Source organism: Ornithorhynchus anatinus, chromosome 4 (genome assembly GCF_004115215.2).
Source record: "Ornithorhynchus anatinus isolate Pmale09 chromosome 4, mOrnAna1.pri.v4, whole genome shotgun sequence".
NCBI classification, from domain to species: Eukaryota; Metazoa; Chordata; class Mammalia; order Monotremata; family Ornithorhynchidae; genus Ornithorhynchus; species Ornithorhynchus anatinus.
Genome location: NC_041731.1, coordinates 50,981,020 through 51,002,423, shown reverse-complemented (window position 1 = coordinate 51,002,423; position 21,404 = coordinate 50,981,020). Strand labels below are relative to the sequence as shown.

At 42.3% G+C, this 21,404-nt stretch overlaps 1 non-coding gene across 1 annotated transcript; it reads right to left on the bottom strand.

Moving 5' to 3' along the window:
• Positions 1-15,051: 15,051 nt before the first annotated feature.
• LOC114811526 lies at positions 15,052-15,189 on the bottom strand. Its single transcript, XR_003759223.1, has one exon. It is a non-coding gene; the product is annotated as a small nucleolar RNA SNORA7 (small nucleolar RNA).
• Positions 15,190-21,404: the final 6,215 nt, after the last annotated feature.

Sequence of the window (21,404 nt, the reverse complement as noted above, 5' to 3'; positions counted from 1 at the left end):
GATGGCGTTGATGATAATACTCAAAATGCTATTGTAACATTTTGGGCAAGTCTAGATTTCACAGACATGTAGTAGGTTGAGCACCTCTGCCCCACCAATCAGTCAATCATATTTATTGAGTGCTTACTGAGTGCAGCGTGCAGTACTGAGTGGAGACTATAACATATCAGATTTGGTATAACAGAACAGACGTTCCCTAGCCATAAGGAGATTTGCAAGGGGGAGACAGACATTAAAATAAATTACAGTTATGTACCTAATAATAATAATAATGTGGTATTTGTTAAGTGCTTAAAATGTGCCAGGCACTGTACTAAGCATTGGGGTGGATACAAGCAAATTGGGTTGGGCACAGTCCCTGTCCCACACAGGGATCACAGCTTCAATCCTCATTTTACAGATTAGGTAACTGAGGCTCAGAGAAGTGAAGTGACTTTCCCAAGGTCACACAGCAGACAGGTTCTGCAATGCTGAGGGTCAGGTGAATGAAGGGTACAAATCCAAGTACAAGGGTGACACAGAAGGAAGAAGGAGCAGGGGAAATGAGGGCTTAATTGGGAAGGTCTCTTGAAGTAGATGTGATTTTAGTAAGGCTTTGAAGGTGAGAATAAAGAGAAGCCAGGTGACTTAATGGAAAGGGCCCTTGGGAGTCAGAGGTCATGGGTTCTAATTCTGCCCCCACAACTTGTCTGCTCTGTGACCTTGGGCAAATCACTTAACTTTCTCTGTGTCTCAGTTCCCTCATCTGTAAAATGGGGATTAAGACTGTGAGCCCCATGTGGGACAACCTGATTATCTTATATCTACCCCAGAGCTTAGAACAGTGCTTGGCACATAGTAAGTGCTTAACAAACACCATCATCATCATCATCTGTTAGATATAGAGAAAGGTAGTGTGTGGTCAGTGGTGAGATAGATGAGATCGAGGTTCAGTGGGTAGGTTGGCATTAGAGAAGCGAAGTGTGTGAGCTGCATTATAGGAGGAAATCAGAGGAATATAATAGTAAGGGGCAAGGTGATTGAGTGATTTAAAGCTGATTTTAAGGAGTTTCTGTTTTATATGGAGGTAGAGGGGCAACTATCGGAGGTTCTTCAGGAGTGGGAAACTGAATTTCTTTTAGAAAAAAGATCCAGGAAGCAGAGTGAAGTATGAACTGGAGTGGGGAGAAATAGGAGACAGGGTGGCAAACAAGGAGGCTAATGCAATAGTCAAGGTGGTATAGAATAGTGCTTGAATCAACGTGGTAACAGTTTGACTACAGAGGAAATGATGGATTATAGAGATGTTGCGAAGGTAAAACTAACAGAATTTGGTGACACTGAATATGTGGGAAACAGTGTGGCCAAGTGGAAAGAGTGTGGCTCAGTGGAAAGAGCACTCAGTGGAAAGGGCTTGGGAGTCAGAGGTCATGGGTTTGAATCCTGGCTCTGCCACTTGTCAGCTGTGTGACTGTGGGCAAGTCACTTAACTTCTCTGGGTCTCAGTTACTTCATCTGTAAAATAGGGATTAACTGTGAGCCTCCTGTGGGTCACTCTGATTACCCTGTATCTCCCCCAGTGCTTAGAACAGTGCTCTACACATAGTAAGCGCTTAACAAATACCAACATTATTATTATTGTTATTATTAAGAGCATGGGCCTGGGAGTCAGAGGACCTGGGATCTAATCTCAGATCCACCACATACCTGCTGTGTGAACTTGGGCAAGTCATTTGACTGTGCCTCAGTTACCTCATCTGTAAAATGGGGATTAAATCACAATCCCTCTTCCTTAAACTGTGAGCCAAATGTGGGCAGGGACTGTGTCCAGCCTAATTAACTTGAATCTCCATCAGTGCTTAAAACAGTGCTGGGCACATAGAAAGCACTTAAGAAGTGTCATAATCATTTCAATAATATTATATAGTACCAAATAATTATTATTAGTAGTATTATTATGTAAATTGAATGAGAGAGATTATCTGGGCAGCAGCATGTTAGAGAGAGGCTGGAGGTAGGAAGGCTAATGAGGAGGTTGGCACAATATCTAGCCATGATAAGACCAGAGGTTGGACCAAAGTGTTAGCTATTTGAGTGGAGAGGAAAGGGCAGATCCAGGAAACACTATGTAGGAAGAACTGGCAAGATTTAGCAGTCAATTGAATGTGAGAGGTAAAAGATAATGAGGAGTAGAGGATGCACCAAGGTTGCCAGCTTTTGGGATAGGAAGGATGGTGGTGCTATCAACAGAGATGGAAAAGTTAGGAGGAGGAATGTTATTTGCATACTTAAGTATCTTTGACATTCTGTCCTTCATCACTTTCTCTTTAAATGTAATTATATGTCTGTATATTTATATTCATCCTATTGCTCCCGGAGGGTAGGGACCATGCCTCAGTTTTCCTCTGTAAGTTTTCAGAACTCTTGAAATAATGCTGTGGCGAAAGAAGATACTCAATAATAACACCTTTGCTGTTGCTGCTAATGATAACAGTCATCACCTCGAAACACTATCAGCTTGACTGCAAAAGAATCTTCCAACCTCAGGTTAATTATGGTACTTATTAAGTGCTGACTATGGAGGAGGATTATGCTAAGCAGTGGGGAAGATGAGTTAATTCAGACACAATCCCTCCTCAACATGAGGGGCAAAATCTAAAAAGTAAGTAAAATGAGTATCATATCTCTATTTTACAGATGAGAAAACTAAAGTACAGTGACATTAAATGACTTGAAAGAGATCAAATCTCTGACCTTAATGTGACAATGATTCTTGGCTGTTCAGAGTTGGGACAAAATGGATGGGAGAGGACAAATTCAGGTTCTAGGCTTGGCTTTATTTCCCTCCTCTGCCCCCCAGGTGATTTGATGTACAATCAATCAATCATATACTAAGGTCTTGGGAGAGTACATTATACCAGAGTTGGTAGACATATTCCCTGGCCTCAACGAGCTTACAGTCTAGAGGGGGGGACAGACAATATAAATGTATAAATTATGGATATGTACATAAGTGCTATGGGGGTAAGGGCGGTGGTGAATAAAGGGAGCATGTCAGGGTGATGCAGAAGGGAATGGGAAAAGAGGAAAGGAAGGCTTAGGCACAGAAGACCTCTCGGAGGAGAAGTGTCTTTAATATGGCTTTGAAGGTGAAGAGAGATGAAGAGTGTTCTGGGCCAGAGGCAGGACGTGGGCAAGAGGTCAGCAGCAAGGTAGACGAAACTGAGGTACAGTGAGTAGGTTGGCATGAGAGAAGCGAAGTGTGCATGATGGGTTGTATTAGGAGAGCAGAGAGGTGAGCTATTCATCATCTTTTCTGAAGCCTTTCTCTGTCTTGCAGAAAATAAAATTTATGCTCCCTGATTTGTAAAAGATATTTTGGAACAAAGATGGGCTATATCACCATTGCCAGTCACATTATTACAGGTTTCTTGTTTATATGAGAGGAAAAGCATCCTAATGAATACAGGATGTGTGTGGGAGTCAGAAGGTCCAAGGTTTTAATCTCAGCTCCACCACTGGTCTGCTGTGTGACCTTGGACAAGTTACTTCACTTTTCTGGGCCTCAGTTACCTCATCTGTAAAATGGGGTGTAAGACTGTAAGGTCCATGTGGGACTGGGAATGTGTCCAATCTTATTAGCTTGTACCTACCCCAGCTCTTAGTACAATGCCTTGCACATAGTAAACACTTAACAAATACTAAATAAATAAATAAATGAGAGTTGAAATAGTAGTAGAATGCAAAACTTAAAATGAAAAAGAAAATCATGCTGCAGCTTCTTAGTTTAAACTGCTGCTTTATATAATTTGGGTTTTAGTTTGGGTAACATACAGCCTGCTTGTAAATATAAAACAATAGAGTCAGACCTTGCAAGCAGCAAGAATAAACTATAATACTGTAGTGTTAGTAGTAGTAGTACTACTACTACTAATGGTGTTTATTTTACATTTAGTGAATGCAATTCACTGTATAAAGTGCTTAGAAAGTACAATAAAAACACATGATATGTCCCCTGCACACAAGGAGCTTACATTCTAAAGGGGACTTGTCACAGCCTCCCTAGACAAATATGTCAGCCTTCTTGCTGTCCTCCCTGCCTCCAACATCTCCCACCTCTGGTTGATACTACACTTAGACTGCCCGGGTTGCTTTTCTAAAAAAATCATTCTGCATATTTTGCCCCACTCTTTCTAAATCTCCAATGGTTGCTCCTCCATCTCCCCAACCAACCGAAACTTTCTCTCCATTGACTTTAATGCGAGTGCATTGAATGATCTCCCTTTACTGATCCTTGCTCCCCTCCCACAACAACCCAGTCCACCCACTTCACTCCTTTAATACCAACCTTCTCACAATATATCACTCTTATCTCTCTCTCAGTGAATTCCTTGTGCACATCCTCCATCCTGCCTGGAATTCCCAACCCCTTCATACCTCAAAGAACACCTCTCTCCCCATTTTCTAAGCCCTACTAAAATCTCATCTCCTCCAGGAAGACTTCCCTGACTAGCCCTTCATCTCCCCAACCTTTTTATCCTCCCTTTTGTATCACCCATGAACTTAGTCTTGCCTCCTAAGCATTTAATCACCCTACCTCCACCCACAGCATTTATGCACATATCCATATACTCTGCTGTTTCTCTTATCTATAATTTCTTTAAATATCAGTCTTCCCCCACTAGACTGTATAGTCCTTGAGGGCAGGGTTCATATCTGCTTCCTCTTGTACTCTTCCAACCTCTTACTACAGTGTTCTGCCACAGTAAACACTCAAAAAATGTCATTGATTTACTGATCTGTCAAAGAGGTAGAAAATATAAATAGCAATGCTAACTCTATTAGATTGTACTCTCCCAACCACTTAGTATAGTGCTCTGCACACAGTAAGTGTCAATAAATATCATTGATTGATTGAAAAAATATCAATCTTTTTGGTATATTTATACAAATATAATCAAGGGATAATTGTCACATCAGCTGTCACATTGGACTGTGAAGTGTGACACCTCATAGCAGTGGTGCCCTGTCAATATTCCTGCTCTTCTATGCCATATTGTTATTTTTTTTAGAGGGGGGATAGGAGCAGCATGGCATAGTGGATAGATCACAGGTCTGACTCAGAAGGTCATGGAATCTAATCCTGACTCCTCCTCTTGTCTGCTGTGTTGTCTTAGGCAAATCATTTCACTTCTCTGTGCCTCCGTTACCTTGCCTGTAAAATGGGGATTAAGAAAGTGAGCCTTATGCAGGACAGGGACTATGACCAACCCGATTTTCTTCTATCCACCCCAGCACTTAGTGTAGTGCCTAGCACAAATACCATAATAATAATAATAATAAAGTCCATTCTCTTCTGTGTCAGGGAATGACCAGTTTCACAATATAATAATAATAATTGGCATAGTAGAGAATGTACTTTTGTGTCTAGTATTGCTCTATGTGAAGTATGCATATTTTATCTGTGCAGTGGGTTATTGATCATTCATCAGATGAATGGGCTTTCCCAATATGGGGCTCTACTACCAGTGATGAAGGTTTCTGATGGAAAAATCCTTCATTCTATATAAGAAATGCTCCCAAACATTTTTCCTAAAGATAATAAAATCATATGTTTTTAAGACTTTAACATCCTTGACACCTCAGATTTGGGAATTCAGAAAAAGTGGACTGATTATATGCAGCAAGATTAATAGGTGAGTAAACTCAGCGTAATAGAGGTACCAGCCAGTTGTCCTTATGAGACCCAGGCTTTATTCACTCAATCATATTTCTTGAGCCTTTACTGTGTGCAGAGCACTGTACTAAGTGCTTGGGAAAGTAAAATACAACCACAAATAGACACATTCTCTGCCCACAATGAGCTTACAGTTTAGAGCCTGCCTGCTGATGGGCTACCTTAAGGAAGCAAGCATTCCTTCTAGACACTGTCTCTGCACTGACCAGTTGCATCCATGCTTAAAACTCCAGCTTCTGTTTTGGTGTCCTCTTCTCTCACATTCTTATGGGTAACAGCTGTCTTGATACTGACCTGTCTCCAAATGATCACTGCCTCCTAAGATGCTGACAGTGACCAGAGTGATTGATAATTTATGGCTCTTTAAATAGCAGAGGAAAATTTTGTGATTCTTTGACACTTATCTGCCAGGTTCCCTGATCGCATTCATTCTCTTCAAGTTCAGCGCACCTTCTGTGTGATCAGAAGGCCAATTCAGTGGTAAAACTATTTTCAAGAAATTTAACTTTCATTGCCAAAAAATGTTAGGGATCCTAAATGAGAAAGCCAGTGGTAATATGATCCTAGTGGCCAAATTTAAACTTAAGGAAGACTTAAATTTCAGGCAGAGACATCAGTCTTCTGAGAGAAATGTCATCAACTGTGGGAAGGATTGGAAAACCCTGCATTTGGGGTCTTGAGCCCTGCGTCAAGGTCCAGACTGGCGCCAGACCTCTGAGGTCAGGCAGCCTACCCCAGGCTGGTGCACTTCCTTCAATAAAAATAGAGATTTATTACCCCATTTAAGACAAAGATAGATTATATGTGTGAAGGCTTACCAGTTTATCAAGTTTATCTCACTGAGAGTCAGGCAGGGTCATTCCTGCCTCTAAGCTTGATGGGAAATGGTCTAGGTGACCTAGATTCTAAGTCTCTAAAACTAGGGATAGGCCTCATTCCTTCAAATGACAGGCAGGAACACTCAAGAGGCCCCCATGATTAAAATATCACACCATCTTCTATCTGCATCAGATCAAATTTAGATAGACCTGGAAGTGTCCCAGAGGCACTTAGAACCAGATCTTGCTTATCCTAGGGCAAATTATTAAGTTTCTGGATTATCCAAGCTTTTTGTTTTTTCTCTTCTATCCTCTGCCCCAGTCATTTGCCATTCCTCTGCATGGTTGCCTATCCTAAGGCCTGAGGACAGCTGAACCTCAGTGGAAGACCTCATCTTTGGAAGCAGCATGGCCTAGTGGAAAGAGCATAGGCCTGGGAATCAAAGGACCTGGGTTCTAATTCTGACTCTGACAATTGCTTGCTGTGTGACCTTGGGCAAGTTACTTAACTTCTCTGTGGCTCAGTTCCCCCAACTGTAAAATAGGGATTCATAACCTGATCTCCCTCCTACTTAGAATGTGAACTCTATGTGGGACAGAGGCTGTATCAACCTAATTAACCTATGCCTACTCCAGCACTTAGCACAGTGTTTGACACATAGTAAGTACTTTACAAATAACATAAAAATAAAAGTTCCTTCTCCTCAGAAAAGAAATGCCACTTGACTGGAATAGTGGCCTGGGGAGACAAATGCTTCCCCTTTACTTTTCTGGCCAAAGTCTGACTAAACCAGTGAGGTCTTGGTCACCGGCCTGAGCACCTCCTAAGATGACTGGTCTTCAGAGCTGGGAGAATGTGGCAATAGCAGCAGTAATTAGTCTCCAAGTTATCTTCTAATCCCACCCCTTCCAGGTGCCCATTGCAAGATGTGTGTCTCTTTCTGTGTCCCGGTTCTCACTAATGTTTCCTGACATGGAGTTCTTATTTGGGCACACTGACCTAGGTAAGTAGACAGGAACTTCCAGGAGTAGCTGGGTGACAGGACCATTATTAACAATAATATTAATAATAATTGAACTCTATAATCAGGATGGGTCAAACAAAGCAGGTAGGCAGGCAACAGGAAGAAAGAAGCTGGGGTAAGAGGGGTCATTCATTCATTCGCATTTATTGAGCACTTACTGTGTGCAGAGCACTGTACTAAGTGCTTGGGAGAGTACAAAATAACAATAAACTGATACATTCCCTGCCCACAACAAGTTAACAATCTAGGAGGGGAGACAGGTAAAGTCCGGGCTAGATGGGTTTGGGAGACAGGAAGAAGTGAAAAGGGTTCCATTCCTTGGGCACTGCCAAGGAGTGACCACTGATCCAACAGAGAGACGACTAAGGTATAGTCCTCGGCACCCGTCACCTGGGAATTTCTTTTCAAACCACACATCCAGAAGGCATAGTTTAATTTTTCCCAGGACTCTTGCTTCTTTTTGAAAATAGCTTCAATAACAAAAGGCATAGAACTACAAGGGAAGATGGGAAAGACTAGGTGGATGACTGAAGCAATGCAGTAGTGTAGGAAAATGAGAATATTTCTTGAATAATTATTCATAGATTCTGGTTGGGTTATTGGAAGCAGATTGATCAGGAAAAAAAATGCAGAATCAGAATCTGAAAGCAATTTAAATACTGGTACTTAATAATGTTGGTATTTGTTAAGCGCTTACTATGTGCAGAGCACTGTTCTAAGCACTGGGATAGATACAAGGTAATCAGGTTGTCCCACATGAGGCTCACAGTTAATCCCCATTTTACAGATGAGGTAACTGAGGCACAGAGAAGTGAAGTGACTTGCCCAAAGTCACACAGCTGACAAGTGGCAGAGCCGGGAGTCGAACTCATGACCTCTGACTCCGAAGCCCAGGCTCTTTCCACTGAGCCATGCTGCTTCCCCTACTTCTGATTGCAATCCAGCATAGCAGGTCTCCAAAAATTAGATTGAGATTGTGTGACACAGGTATTTTTCCGTGAGACTGTGCCCTGGCATGTGCCTCCTGTTGGGTACAGGATGCCTCCTGATTGTCAGCAACTGCCTGGGGGTGCTGGTGACCCTACATTTCCAACCACCCTGCCTTCAGCTTTATGGGCTCTGGAAGTGCCCTGAGGAGACCTGGGGCAATGGTCCATTGGAGGGCAGAGTTGAGTGAGGACACAATGGGAAGGCCTCCAGTCAGCCAGTGAACCACATGTGCCAGAACCCAGATTCCTAGATTTCCGATGGAGGTGGGATTAGTGGTGAATGGATTCCAAACATCATTCCTAGGTATGTTGACCACCTTTCTAGTTGGCACCAAGAGATTAAGGCAAAAATTGAAGTTTTCTATTTTTCAAAAATAATCATTGATCTACAAAACCATTCAGTCCACACTTCCCCACTCCTCAAGAACCTCCAGTGGTTGCCCATCCAGCTCTGCATCAAACAGAATCTCTTTACCATTGGCTTTAAAACACTCAATCACCTTGCCCCTACCTTCCTTTCCTTTCTGACTTCCTACTACAGCCCAGTCTGTGCACTTCACTCCTCTAATGCCAATCTACTTACTGTATTTCAATCTTATCTATCTCACTGCCGATCCCTCACCCACATTGTGCCTCTGGCCTGGAATGCCCTCTCTCTTCATTCCCAACAGAGAACACTCTCCCACCTTTAAAACCTTATTAAAAGCGCATCTCCTCCAAAAGGTCTTCCCATAACTAAGCCCTCATTCCCACTTCTCCCACTCCCTTCTGCATCACCCTTGCACTTGGATTTGTATCCTTTATTCATCCCACCCTCAGACCCATAGCACTAACATACATATCCATAATGTATTTATTTATATTAATGTCTGTCTACTCTTCTAGACTGTAAGCTCCTTGAGGGCAGGGGACTTGTCAACCAATTCTGTTACACTGTACTCTCACGAGTGCTGAATACAGTGCTCTACATAAAGTTAAGCACTCAATAAATATGATTGTTTGATCAATCGATTGATTGTTCTGGACCAACCTAATCATCCCACTATGTGGTGCTTCTTAAATTTGTACTTCTCTGTGAATTCTATGTATTTGTACTTCTCTAGACTGTAAACTCGTTATAGGGAATGTGTCTACTAGTTCTGTTGTATTGTACTCTCCCAAGTGCTTAATACAGTGCTCTGCACCTAATAAGTTCTCAATAAAAATTTATTTAAGTGTGTGTTTCCCCCACTGAACTTAAGTTCTTGGAGGGCAGGGCTCATGTCTACCAACTCTATACTATTCTCCCAAGTTCCAAGCTGCATAGAGTAAATGCGCAATAAATACTACAGATTTAATGATTGAATGATTTCTTTGTGGTATCCAGTAGTCTGGTTGAGATAATATTACCAATACCAACAGCTTTTTATAGTAAATAAAAGAGTTATAGAGGAAAAAGTTCTTTAAAGCTTTTTTTTTTTTTGGTAGCCAGTATTCTGACAGGGATAACATTATGAATCCTGGCACGTTTTCTATTCAGAGGGAGGCTGATAAATACTGAAAAATGTCAGATACCCTAAATATATATTTGATTTTCATAATATATTTAAAAAGAAATATTAGGGAAAATATGTTCTAGATTCCTGAAGGTATTTGGACATTGTATCAAGTATCTCTGATACTTTGGGCTCATCTGATGGATCTCTCAATATGAAGGGATAGTTCAATGTGTCCAGATCATGTTTAAATAGCTAACCATCTGGCATCATGTATACATGGCTACTCGAAGATTTAAAATCTAGAAATAGTATACGTAACCTGAAGACACTGTGTCACTCCCGGGTTGGACTGCATTGTTGAAAGGCTCCTAAAAGAACGGCTAGTGGTATTAATCCCCCAGTCACTTGTGCACGTCCTCTCTCATTGAGGAATCAACAGGTTCTCCTTTTCCATGAATTTTCAGATAGTCTGTTCACTAGCTCTTTAGGTTATAGATAATTACTAAATGGAAACTAAAATTGTTTACTTCCCAAGTTTGCATTGTGTAAGGGCAGCCAAGGGACCTGCAGGGTTGCCCTGTACTTTATGGAGTGGGAGTGACATTCTCCCAAGCTCACTTGGCCCATAGAAGGGTGCCATAGTGTCCCTCCATGGGCTAATAACAAGCTGTACTCTTCTCTCCATAGGGCAGGGAGGGGAGGAGGGGAATTGAACTCATGAAGGTATTTATTAGTCCTGTCTAAAATTAATTTTACAGCCAAAGAAGCAATATTCCCATAGAGAATCAGAGCATTCATTCAATCATATTTTTTGAACACTTACTGTGAGCATAAAACTGTACTAAGTGCTTGGGAGAGTACAATACAATAATAAACAGACACATTCCCTGCCCACAATGAGCTTAAACTAGCAAGAAGTTCACGTTTGGTCCAGGCAGCCTGCAATGGGGTCAATTCTTTCCATAGCAGGATCAAGAAAGTTGTGGGCCCCTAAACCAGAGAGACCTCAAGCCAGCCTAGGTCTCAAAAGCAATCTCACCTTTCATCATTCATTTTTCACTGGGCAGAAGTTATCCCTGTTTCATATCTGTGTTGTGCCAAAAAGAGGCAGCTGGGTTTACCCTGAAATTTGTCATTGTTTCTGGAATATAAAAACATTTTTTAAAAAATGACTCTCACACTGACACTTCCAACTCCAAGTGTCTCCCTCAGTCAATCAGTCATATTTATTTAGTGCTTACTGTTTGCAGAGACTATCCTAAATGCTTAGGAGAATACAAAACAACAGAGTTGGTAGACATGCTCTCTGCTCACAAGAATCCTACAGCCTAGAGGAATTGTAAGCTTGCTCACCCTCATAATCTCCGATGATTGCTTGGTGCCTATCAGATCAATCAATCAATCAATAGTGCTTATTGTATGCTTACTGTATGTAGAGCAATGTACAAACCACTTGGGAAAGAGTGTAATAAAGTAGGTAGACACAATGTGGATGAAGCAAGGGCAATGGGGTCTGAGGTGTGATGTAATGACACTCTTAAACAGAGTGATGGGTTCCATTTATAAGTGCTTCTGAAGCAGAAATATTAGCCTAGGCTTGAGCAGAGTCTCCCCTGGCCCCAGAGTCACACCCACAGGTGCTTCCATACCAGGTAGACATTCTTGCTGGGGTAGCGATGTCATCTTTTCCTCAGCCCGGGTGAGATCTGAAACTATCATGGTGCTCAGAGTGTCTCTCTGCTTGCCCCCCAGCTGCAGCCCCTTTGCCCAGACCTGTGATCTCTGGCCCCAGGATAGATGCATTTGTGGTAAATCTCAGCCACTCTTTTGATGGATTGAAAGATGGAAACTCTCCACTCTCTGTCTTCTGGAGGGATAGGGATTAGGAGTTTTGGCAGCAGGCAAAACATCCCTACCAAGTAGTTGGGATGCAATATTTTGAGACTCTTAGGAAAACCCTCTTCCTAAACCTGCAAGCCCCTGGGAGACAGGATACAGCACTGTGAGACTCTCAGAGATGTGTGAAGTTCAGGGGGACAACCCCTGCCCCCAAGAGGAGCCAGAAGTCAGTGTTATGAGGCTTACAGAAGGATGTGAAGATTGTGGTGAAATTGTCCAGATCCCCACCATTCCACCTTATTCTTATCAGCCTGTGTCACATGATTAGTAGATGATTCAAATGAATCAGATCCCATCTGCAGGAACCAACCAGAAGATGTGGCTCATAAGTGTGTCATAAATCAACCTCTTCAACTGGGTGGAGGGAGATCGGATAGGGGAGCCCAGACATGCCTGTAATCCAATCAAATGAGCTTTGAGCGATTTGCATCTTTATCATGAACCCACTTGAAATGTTAGGCCACAATTTTAGCCAAAGTTTCAATTTTAGGTGCCTCTCATTTACCAGGGGTTCTCTGGACATTATAAGAAAATGTCTAAACTCTATGACTGATTAGTTTATCACCTTCCCACCTCTGTCCCTCCAGTATGGTGGTATGGGAAACTAAAAGCTCCCCAGCCAGATTTCATTTCTGTAACTATGAAATTTAGCATCTGATCCCTATGTGAGTCCTTCCTGCTAAAAGATAGCATAATCAGGAAAAAGTCCCTTCTCATTTAATAATTGTGGTATTTGTTAAGTGCTTACTAAGTGCCAGGCACTGTACTAAGTGCCGGGGTAGATACAAGATAATAGGGTTGAACACAGTGATTTGGAATATCCATTTAAATCAGTTTTGTGACGACCGCTAGCAGAGGGATCTGTCTTCCAGGGGAGCTGTTGGAGCCAGAAGCTGTAACTGGCCCAGCAGGTCTTGCCCTGGGTAAGAGAACCGGGAAATAAATCTCCATTTGACTCCAGTGAAATGCACTACCTTCTGATGACTCAGGGCATCTGAGTTGCAGCTACTCTGGTTGGGACTAATTCTATGGCAACATCGCATTTGCTCAAATTGCAAACAGGACCAATATGCGTGTCAATCAGCCATTAAAGAGGTCAGGTGTGCTGCCTGTCTCTGTGGCAGGATTATTTCAGGAGACTCACACTGGATTATCTGAGTAAGATTCTAGAAGCTATTTCTGCCCAATTCCCCATGGCAGATTAATGAGGCTACATTAGAGATTAGTGGATTTGAAGGTCTTTTGAGAGGCAAGTACCTTTTCCAGAATTCGAAAGTTTGAGGAGATGGTGTTCCTGTCACTCAATACACCTGCGCCTTCTACTTATTCACTGCCTCACAGCCAGCAGGGAAGGAAAACATGAACCAGAAGTAGAAAACAGTTTAGTTAGGATTTAGATCATTTATGTCCTTTTGTATCCCTTTAAAGATAGAATCACTTCGTGAAAAATATGCCTTTTAGATTAAATCCTGAAGGAGGTTTTGTCAATCAAGCAATGGTATTTATTGAGTGCTTACTACTTACTTAGTGCTTACTCTGTGCAGAAAACTATACTAACCCCATGGGAGAGTACAATACCACAGAGTTAGTGGACACATTCCCTGCCCATAAGAAGCTTAAAGTCTAGAATGGCAGAAAGACATTAAACTGAAAAATCAGTTAAAAAAGAATTGTTAGTCAATCAAATCAATCATATTTACTGAGTGCTTACTGTACACAGAGCACTGTACAAGCTTTTGGAAGAGTACAAACTAGGAAATTTGGTAGACATGTTCCCTGCCCACAAGGAGCCTAAAGTCTAGAGGAGAAATACCAAATACAACTTTGAAGGAAATTTCTTTAAAAAGTTAAGTTCCTTAGAAATAGAGATTTAGAATGACATCTCTAAAATCATAAAATACTCAAAAAAATGGTAAGATTATCCTAAATGGCTAATACATAAATTGCTATTAGTGCAGTATGTTTAAGCAATAATGCACATTAGCACAAAGTATACTACAGAAGAGTAGCTAAATGACAGTGAACATATTTCAATGAACGTTTGAGTCTGTCACCTAATCCTGCTGGTTTCAACCTATCCCACCTGGATTATGTAATCATCAGCCTCCTCATTGACCTCCCTGCCTCCTGTCTTTCCCCACTCCAGTCCAAACTTCACTCTATTGCCAGGGTCATTTTTCTCAAAAAATGTTAAGTCCATCTCTCCCCACTCCTTTAGAACGTCCAGTGGTTGCCCATCCACCTCTGCATCAAACAGAAAGTCATAACCATAGATTTTAAAGCACTCAATCACCTGCCCCTTTCTATCTTACGACATTGATTTTCAACTACATCCTGCACATTCACTGTGTTCCTCCAGGACCAGTCTACTCACTGTGCCTCTATCTTGTCTCTCTAGCCACTAACTTCTCACCTATATTCTGCCTCCTGCCTGGAACTCCCTCCCTCTTCCTATTCGATAGACCGTCACTCTTCCCCCCTTCAAAACATTATTGAAATCACATTTCCAAGAGGCTTTCCCTGACAAAGACTTCATTTCCTCTACTTCCTTCTCCCTTCTACACTTTTTAAAATGGTATTTGTTAAGCTGTAAATCTGGCTGACTAGCAGAAGGATCCATTTTCCAGGGGAGCTGGGCTAGGCTATGCTGCTTACTACTACTGCTACTACTACTAATGTTGGTATTTGTTAAGTGCTTACTATGTGCTGAGCACTGTTCTAAGTGCTGGGGTAGATACAGGGTAATCAGATTGTCCCACATGAGGCTCACAGTCTTAATCCCCATTTTACAGATGAGGTAACTGAGGCACTGAGAAGTTAAGTGACTTACCCAAAGTCACACAGCTGACAGGTAGTGCTACTTACTGCTACTACTATTACTTCTACTACTAGTAGTAGTCTGTCTTGCCTTATGCTGTTGAGTTGTCTTCAACCCATAGCGACGCCATAGACACATCACTCCCAGAACACCCCACTTACATTTGCAAGCGTTCTAGTAGTGGATCCATAGAATTTTCTTGGTAAGAATATGGATGTGGTTTACCATTGTCTCCTTCCACACAGCAAACTTGACTTTTGCCCTTGATTCTCTCCCATGCTACTGTTGCCCAGCACAGGTGAGTTTTGACTTGTAGCAGATTGTCTTCCACTCGCTAGCCACGGGCCAAGCTAGGAATGAAATGGGTAGGACTCTGCTTGACTCTCCCTCCCATAGTCAAGACTGGTAGAGTACTGGACACTCTCCAGGGGCGACCCTGAGATGGGACTAGTAGTAGTAGTAGCTAAACTATGTCTTTTGTTTTCTTTTCTAGATAATGTCCAGCATCTGCATCAGCCTACTTGCTGATCTCCCTACCTCCTGCCTCTCCCCACTCCATTCCATACTTCATTCTGTTGCCGAGATCATTTTCTAAAAAAACAGTCAGGCGATGTTTCCCCACTCCTCAAGAGCCTCCAGTGGTTGTCCATCCACCTCCTTGTCAAAAAGAAACTCCTCACCATCGTCTTTAAGGCACTCAATCACCTTGATCCCTCCTACCTTCCCTCAGTGCTTTCCTACTACAACCCAGCCTGCACACTTAACTCTTCTAATGTCACCTACTTGCTGTACCTCAATCTTGTCTATCTCACTGCTCATCTCTCACCCACGTCCTTCCTCAGGCCTGGAATGTCCTCACTCTTCATTTCTGACAATCACTTTCCCTACTTTTAAAACCTTATTAAAAGCCCATCTCCTCCATGAGGCTTTTCCTGACTAATGCCTCATTTCCTCTTAGCTCATTCTCTCTGCTTCACTCTTGCCCTTGAATTTACATACTTCATCAACCCTTCTGTCAGCCCCACAACACATATGTACATATCTGTAATTATTATTTATATTAATGTCTATTTCCCCTCTAGACTGTAAGCTCAATGAGGGCAGGAAACATGTCTACCAACTTTTTGCACTGTGCTCTCCCAAGCACTTAGTACGGTTAAGTGCTCAGTAGGTAGGATAGATTGATTGATAGATTGGAATTTCCTTTCATGCTTCTTTCACATATTGAATGGATAGTGAGAGAACACCAAGATTTCTTTAAGTCATTCCTGAAAGCTAATATACCATTCTGTAGTTTTTATCTAAGATTCGTAGATGCATTATCTTTCACTTGCTCATACGTAGTGGCACCTGCTTAATTTAAGTCCATTCATTCAATGTTCTGAAGTATTCCTGTAGTTTATCTCCATCTGCATCACCCAGAAAAGAAGGCAGAGAGGCTCAGCATCTTCATATGTCTGCGCAATCAGAATTTACTAAACAATATCAAGCATAGGTCACACAGTCTCCATGCTCTAAAGAGGGTACTCAAAGTATCGATATCCAAAAAAATCTTGGACCTTGATATTGCTAAAACAGATGATATTGGTGATACAAATTGCTGTCTTCATCGTCATCGTGACAAAAATCACTGAGAGATTTCACTATGTGTAACCCTATGCTAAGCCCTGAAAGAATACATGAAAATTGGTTGAAAGAGCAATCCTGACCCCTATGAGGCCCATCATTTCTAGCAGGAAGGTTAGGCACAGAGGAGTGTCAGTTAGTAGGTCAGTAAATCATATTTATTGAGCACTTACTGTATGCAATTAACAGTACTAAGTGCTTGGGAGAGCAAAATATAACAATTAAAAGACACATTGCCTGTCCACAACTAGCTTAGTCTCAAAAGATAAGATCATTTCAAATCTTTAGAGTAAGACAAAATATAACAATTCAATAGTCTTTCAGTCAGGAGTTTGACTGTTCATTCCTGCCTGGATGGAGGTAGATGGGATAGGAAGAATGTCTGTTCTCAGACTCCTCAACTCCCCACGGAGAACCATCCCTAGTACAAACTGCCACTCCCTTCAGTCCATTCCAAGGTGGATGAACTGGATTTCCTGTCTACTCTCTTGCTTCTACAAGGACAGGACTTTCTCCTTGGGATGATAAATGAGAGGAAGGGGAGTTGGGGAAGGGCTTCCTCAGCCTCGGGCACCATCACAACTCCCAGAGCAAATTAGATTCAGGCTATAATATGATATACAGTACCAACAACAACAAAAATGCAATATTGGGAATTAATAGCTGAGCTATAACTGAGAGCTGAGCTGAAAACTGCAGATGATGAAATAACTCACATCCTATTGGCAGGAACCTCAAGACTGAAATCCATTTACAAGAAATCCGTTTTGACAAATCAGGGAAGAAAAAACAAAAACCTCCCTTGATACTTACTTGGGCTTTTTTAAGTTTTTTCTCAATCCCCTTCATTGTTATTCCAGTGTCACAGTCTGGAAGGTGACCAGTCATCTGATTTAAGCAAGACAATCCCCAAATTTAGAGGCCTGCTCTAACTCCCCCTTGAAGTTAGAGAAGCAGGGAGGCTTGGTGGATAGAGCACAGGCCTGGGAGTTTGAAGGACCTGGGTTTTAATCCCAGCTAGACCACATGCCTGCTGTATGACATTGGGCACATCATTTCACTAAGCAGCGTGGCACAGTAGAAAGAGCACGGGCTTTGGAGTCAGAGGTCATGAGTTCGAATCCCAGCTCTGCCACTTGTCAGCTGTGTGACTGTGGGCAAGTCACTTCACTTCTCTGTGCCTCAATTACCTCATCTGTAAAATGGGGATTAAGACTGTGAGTCCCATGTGGGACAACCTGATTCCCCTGTGTCTCCCCCAGCGCTTAGAACAGTGCTCTGCACATAGTAAGCGCTTAACAAATACCAACTTTATTATTATTATTATTTGTGCCTCAGTTACTTGACCTGTAAAATAGGAATGAAGAGTGTGGGCTTCTTGTGGGACAGGGATTGTCTCCAAGATGATTAACTTGTGCCTACACCAGCACTTATAATAGTGCTTGGCACATAGTATGTGCTTAACAAGTACCTTTATTATTATTACTACTATCATTATTATTATTACCTGGGAGTCACTTGGGACCTAAAAATCCTATAGGGTCCTGTAGGAAGGGAGATGAGGGCCCATGCCAGCAAAGAAGAGGCAGGGAAGAGTTAGGAGACAGTGGCTGAGACTGGCTGCTAGGCCTGGGCTCACAGACCCAATCAATCATTCAACATATCAATCAGTGGTACTTATTAAACACTTACTGTGTGCAGAGCACTGTACTAAACACTTGGGAGAGTATGATATAATGAAGTAGGTAGACACATTCCTTTCCCATAAGGAGCTTAAAGGCACTGCCACCACTGAGACAAGTGCCATGTCTGGCCTCAGGTGAACAGGTCAGTCCTAGGCTGTCCCCGCCGGGCAGACATGGCAGAGGTGGCAATGTGGAAGGAAGAAAACCAGTGCTTTCCCTCACCTTACTGGCCCCTCTCCCTTCTCCTCACTTTCTCCATTTTCCCTTCCTTCTGTCCAGGTTTCTCTTCTCTCCTTTTACTCTCCTTTTCCTGCTTTATTACTCCTTCCTGCCTCTTGTCTGATCCATCATCTTTCAATCCTGCCTCTGTCCCTACTAAAGTGGCCAGGTTTTTAAAGCAGTCTACAAATTCTTCTTAGTTTCTGTAGTGCTAATCCTGAACCTCCTTCAGCCCTTTGGAACAGCTGCACATAACTCCACTCTAGTTTTGCTTAACCCAGACTGACAATCTTTGTTCCTCTGAATGTGTATTCCTCTCAGTGTTCCATGGGCCAAGGCTGCCCAGAGCAATGTATATATTTGGAAAGGATTTCTTCACAGAAAATTACCATCTTGGAATCCCCATGGAGCAAGCTGACCTTAAGCACCAAGCTAACATTAGCAAGGATTGCCCCATCAGGAAGTCTAATGTTTCATGAGTTGTGTCTTCATCCTGAGCACCTCAGAGCCCAACCCAGCTAGTCTGGCCTAGCACTCCCACCTGATTAGAAAACAGAATTTCAGACTTTTCCATTCCCAAGCCTTGACCCCTGGCCAGCTGCTGTCCAGAGCAGCTGTGCGTATCTGCTCACCCCTACCCTAGAGAGAACCTCAGCCTGCTCCAAATACCATGGCCCCTTGTTGCTTATCCAGTACGACCGGACTGAAAATGAGGCTGGGTGATTTTTGCCGTTATGGATTTGGAATTGCTTTCGGAAACAAATGGAGATCTTGTCCCACACTGGCTTGGCCATTACCTTTCATAGGATAATAATAATAACAATAATAGTATTTGTTAAACACTTACTATGTGTAAGGCACTGTACTAAGTGCTGGGGTGGATACAAGTAAATCAAGCTGGACATGAAAATGGGGAGTGGTGATTTTGCTTCTTCCACAGCTCTCAGGATACAGAAGTAGTAGTAAAGGACATCTATTCAGCATCTATTGAGGGTAATACTCTGTACTAAGCATTTGGAAGATCGAACAGAAACACAAGCCACGTTCCCTAACCACAAGGAACAGACACTCTAAATAGGGAGACAGAGAAATATTGAATTCCCGTACATATACACAAGTACTTTCCCTAGAGGTTGAATTTAAATGTAAGCTCAAGGGACTTGGGTGAGTCTATGTTTCTAAAAGGGTAGTTATTTATTTATTGAGTCATTTGTGCAGAGTCCTGTACTAAGCACTTGGGAGAGTACAATATAACAGAGTTGGTAATCAGTTAAACAATCAGTCAATCACGTATTGTTTTGATTGTATGCAGAGCACCATACTAAGCACTTGGGAGAGTACAGCACAATAATATAACAGACACATTCCCTGCCCACAACAAGCAGTCTAGAAGGGAAGACAGACATTAATATAAATAAATAAATTACAGATATGTACATAAGTGATGTGAGGCTGGGAGGGAAGATGAATGAAGGGAGCAAGTCAGGTCAATGCAGAAGGGAGTGGGAAAAGAGGAAAGGATGGTTTAATCAGGGAAGGCCTCTTGGAAGAGATATACCTTCAATAGGATTTTGAAGGGGAGCAAAGTAAGAGCAAAGTAATTGTCTGTTGGATATAAAAAAGGCTTTCCAGGTCAGAAGCAGGATATAGGCATAAGGCGGGCAGCGAGATAGATGAAGATAGGTAAAGGTTGGCATTAGAGGAGCAAATTGTGCAGGGTGGGTTGTATTAGAAAAATAGGTTGTAGTAGGAGAATAGCAGAGTGAGGTAGTAGGAGGTAAGGTGATTGGGTGCTTTGAGGTGATTGAGTGGGAGAAATGTTCCTAAACACTCAGAACTCTTTGACTACAAATGAGGAGAACTGAACTCAAAACTGGTCTATTGTCCTCTCATTTCTCTCATGATATGCCATTTTAACAGTGGCTTCAGAATCAGCTATCCCAATAGAGTTTGCCCTGTCCTGGAGATCCTGTATCAGGAGAGCCAGGATTTGGAATTTTCAACTTTACTGGAAAGAAGACAGAGCAAGGTTGGTTGGGGGAGAGCAAATGGAAGTGAACATGAATCAGTTGTTTTATGTTTCTACCGACAACACAGTTGCCCTGTCAGTCTCAACGACAGCCAAAGTCCTCAACTTCGGTTCTAAGATTACCTTGAGGGCTGTGACTGAAACACTGAAAGGTCACATGTATTAAAGCTGGCAATTGTCCTCCCCAGGCTGTTTTACTCAGCTCATGCCATGTGGACCAGTCACAGACAACTGCTGCCAATGACCTGATCCAGGAAAAGACCCCTAAACCTGCCTTTCCTAATTCTGATCTCCATACATCGTTCTCATAGGACTAGGGCTAGGACTTTTTTTTGTATTGCCCTTAGTTATCTTCCTTCAGTCTCCTTTCAGAGGATCAAGAGCATTAGTTGATCTTTCATTGGGAAAGTGATCAGGAGTCATGGAAACCTGAAAGCTCCTGCCTTTGGATAACATGGGATATGAAATTGTGAGCAGAGATGGCAGTAACACAGGTCACCCAGCAGCTGCTGCCACTATCCCTTTTCCCATTTCTGCACCCTGGAGTTCCTGATCCTGCTAGACTCCTAAAGGCAGGGTTCAGGGAATTGCAAAGGAAACCCAGAGAGTAGCCTAACCAATGCTGAAAGTGACAGCAGGGTCAATGTTAATAAGAATTATAATAATGGTACTGGTTAAGCGCTTACTATGTGTCAAGCACTGTTCTAAGGTCTAAAGTAGATACAAGTTAATCAGGTTGGACACAGTCCCTGAACCACATGGGCTCACACTCTTAATCCCCATTTTACAGATGAGGTAACTGAGGCCCAGAGAAGTTAAGTGATTGGCCCAAGATCACACAGCAGACATGAGGGGAAGCCAGGATTAGAACCCAGGTTCTTCTGACTCCAAGGTCCATGGTGATAGTGGAGAGAGGGAAACTAGATCAGGGTTATCCTTGCTACCAAGCTGACCTGTGCCCGTCTGTCCTATTCTAAGGTTCAATCAATCAGTGTTTTTTATTGAGCACTTATTATGTGCAGAGCACTTTACTAAGTACTTGGGAGAGTACAATACAACAGAAGTAGTGGGCACGTTCCCTGCCCATAATATGCATATGGTC